General features: G+C 30.4%; 1 long non-coding RNA gene across 1 annotated transcript; it reads right to left on the bottom strand.

Annotated features, from left to right (window-relative positions):
* Positions 1-1,230: 1,230 nt before the first annotated feature.
* On the bottom strand, positions 1,231-2,658 carry LOC132746822 (uncharacterized). Its single transcript, XR_009628037.1, has 3 exons — positions 2,045-2,658; positions 1,591-1,817; positions 1,231-1,282 (listed from the first exon to the last, which is right to left on the bottom strand). It is a non-coding gene; the product is annotated as an uncharacterized LOC132746822 (long non-coding RNA).
* Positions 2,659-3,064: the final 406 nt, after the last annotated feature.

The raw sequence follows: 3,064 nt of genomic DNA, 5'->3' as shown, positions 1-3,064 counted from the left end.
GAGACTGTGTAATTTCACTTTTCAGTATTTTGCAAATATCAAACTTAAGCATAGTTATCGATAACTGATTTCGTTATCTCTAGTTTTAAAGCACATTTTATATGTTGAAATAATTGCATTTTAAAAGAAATATAGGGATTGTTAGATGTGACATAACATATATGAAATATGTGAAATGCATACTATCAAAGGTTAATTTAATTTTATGTTCTGTTTTAACCATACATTTAACATAGTCCTGTAACAGTATCTATATTACATTGACAAGTTCAAATGAAGATAAAAGCAATTAAGAATAAGAACAAAACAATTTTCTACGCTGTATTGATCAAATAGTGTAACGAATTTTTATTTACCAGATTTTGTCACCGTCATTATTTCAGATAAATAGAGGAAACCTTTTAACGATGAATTCCATAATTGGATTACGAGAACATTTAGATAAGAGACTATTAGAGAATATGTTTTGTACTTAAAGCAACTTGACAATCAGAATAATGTTTTCCACAACGTTGTCAAGAACTTTAGACTTAATTGAACCATATTTGTGAAATGCATTTACTTCATCTTGTTGCTATTGTTTATGGATGTATATTGTAGAGAAGTTAAAATAGCGTCACGTGATATTCCTAAGTATAGTCTTTGATTTATATCACAAATTAAAATATCATTTGAGCAAATAGCTGATTTACTACTGTGTCAATTCAACCATCATGAAATATTCCCGTACGTTTAATGTAATCAATTTTCTCATTACAAACATTTCCTATTCAAATATATACATACAATCAATTCAATCGTTTTATCGTTATTTCGTTTGTTTTACATGTACGTAGCTTCGCATTTGACCTGGGAAATGTTGATATGAAACAGATATAAAACGCATGAATATTGGTTATATACAAGCGTTTAACATTTAAGATTACTAAGGATATATTATATCCAATTGTTTTAATTGTTTACGTTTGAAACATTCTAATTAAATATATAATTATCTACTTCACAAACTGTTCTATCTCCAACGTTTCAAGGGGGTTAAACCCCTCTTTTTCAAGGGGTTTCTGTTTATTGTTATAAAGACAAGTACGAATTATAAAAATAACAGAAACTCTTTGAAAAAGAGGGGTTTAACCCCTCGAAAAGTTGGAGATAGAAACGTTTGTGTAGTAGATTCTTATACATTGACTGTTTCCAGATTGAATGTAATTAAATATAATCAGGAACTTATTGAATTTGGGAGGTATCCAATAGAGGTTACTGTCAAATCAAGAATGGTCACATTCTGGAATAGAATTATAACATCAAAGCACTCTAAATTGGTTTATATATGTTATCAAAACATTGTACAGTCATCTCGTTTTTCTAAATGGTCAAATTATATAAAGAATATCTTAGATAGTACTGGACACTCCTTTTATTGGTTAAATCAGTCAACAATAACTAAAAACGATGTAGGTCAAATAATTAAGCGCACTTTAATAGACCAATTCTTCCAACAATGGTCAGCTTCTTTAAGAAACTCATCTAAAGGTTTGGGGTATTACTTATTTAAAGATAATCTAAATATAGAAAATTACTTGTTGTCATTACCGTGTACTTTAAGGACTAGCCTCTTCCTCTTCAGAACAGGGAACCATAGGCTTCCAGTAGAGGTAGGACGCTGGAGACAGTCTTATGTTGTCCACGAGCAGCGCATTTGCCATCTGTGTTCGCTCCAGGAAATTGGTGATGAACTGCACTACCTTTTAAAATGTCCATATTTCAATGAGGATAGACATAAGTACATCCCACGTCATCTATTCCATCACCCTAATATACTGAAATATAAAGAGTTAATGACATGTAACGATTTAACACGTCTATATAATTTATGTTATTTTATTCAGCATATCATGAAAAAGTTTAGCTAAAAAATTTCAATCTTTAAATATACGGGTGTAACCGCACATTGTAAAATGTTTAAATTCGTGTTTACACAATATGAAACTAGGTTACTATCCAAATAAAAATATTTATGTTTACATCTTATAATAAAGTAGGTTACCTTTCGTCGTGTTTCAGGTTCGCCTGTCTTGCACGTTTTAAAAGTGCTGCTCGACTGCAAGTCCCGTTAGATTACAATGTCTCCACATGAGTATAGCAATGTCAAATCAAATATAGAGTTAAGAAATGCGTCACACCTGGATGACTGGTCTACACCAGTCTAATTATAGATCTGCCAGGTAAAATTACGTCAGTCTACTGATTATTTTACTATAGGGCGTGTAGTCATAAGCGCATCTTATAAATCTTTTAAATTGTGCCCTCGTTCTTTATTGTTTTTTTTTTGTTTGTTTTTGTTTTGTTTTTTACATATATAAACAAGCATAAACTAATATTCATTATATGTGTCAGCTTAAGAAATCCGTATTAATCTTGTTTCTTTCTCTGCTGTTCGTATTATTGTACCTGTTACAACCTGTTAATTTGCTTTATATTTTAAATAGTAAAAAAATGTAGTCCAATCACTTCCCCTCCATACTTAGAGCATTAGTTTTGTAAAATGTTTTTGACAAGATTATATTTTTGTTACGTGTACTACTGCTGCTAACTTAATGATTGTATATGTTCACATGTTTTTGCATATTGTAAACTGTGACTCTGACAATAAAGTTTTGAATTGAAATTGAATTGAATTGTTAACAATGAATTGTTAGGTTTTATAAAAATGACGCAAACTTACTGGCGGTCATTGTTATTAGAAGTAACGAGGAAGCGACGGTATTGTTGTTAAGTTGTCTGCCTTTCAATCAAGGTGTCAGGGAATCGACCACTTTTGTAGTCACGACCAACATTTTTATATGGCACCAGGACGAGTTAGATCGAGAGATGATTTTTAGCCTCAAGCTTTCAGCAAATTCGGGCTGAAATAAATGTTTTAAAATGAAGTATACAAAATGTATTATATAATAATAAATGAAAAATGAAATATTGATGATTTAAAAGGCGTATTCCATATTTTCCAAATTTTCAATGTAAAAAATAGATTTTTTCACTTCAGTGAAGCACATTTTCTGTATATTCA

Source organism: Ruditapes philippinarum, unplaced genomic scaffold, assembly GCF_026571515.1.
Source record: "Ruditapes philippinarum isolate M1 unplaced genomic scaffold, ASM2657151v2 ctg10722_1_1_1_1, whole genome shotgun sequence".
NCBI lineage: Eukaryota > Metazoa > Mollusca > Bivalvia > Venerida > Veneridae > Ruditapes > Ruditapes philippinarum.
Note: the sequence above shows the minus strand (reverse complement) of the source record. Positions and strands in the feature narration are given on the sequence as shown.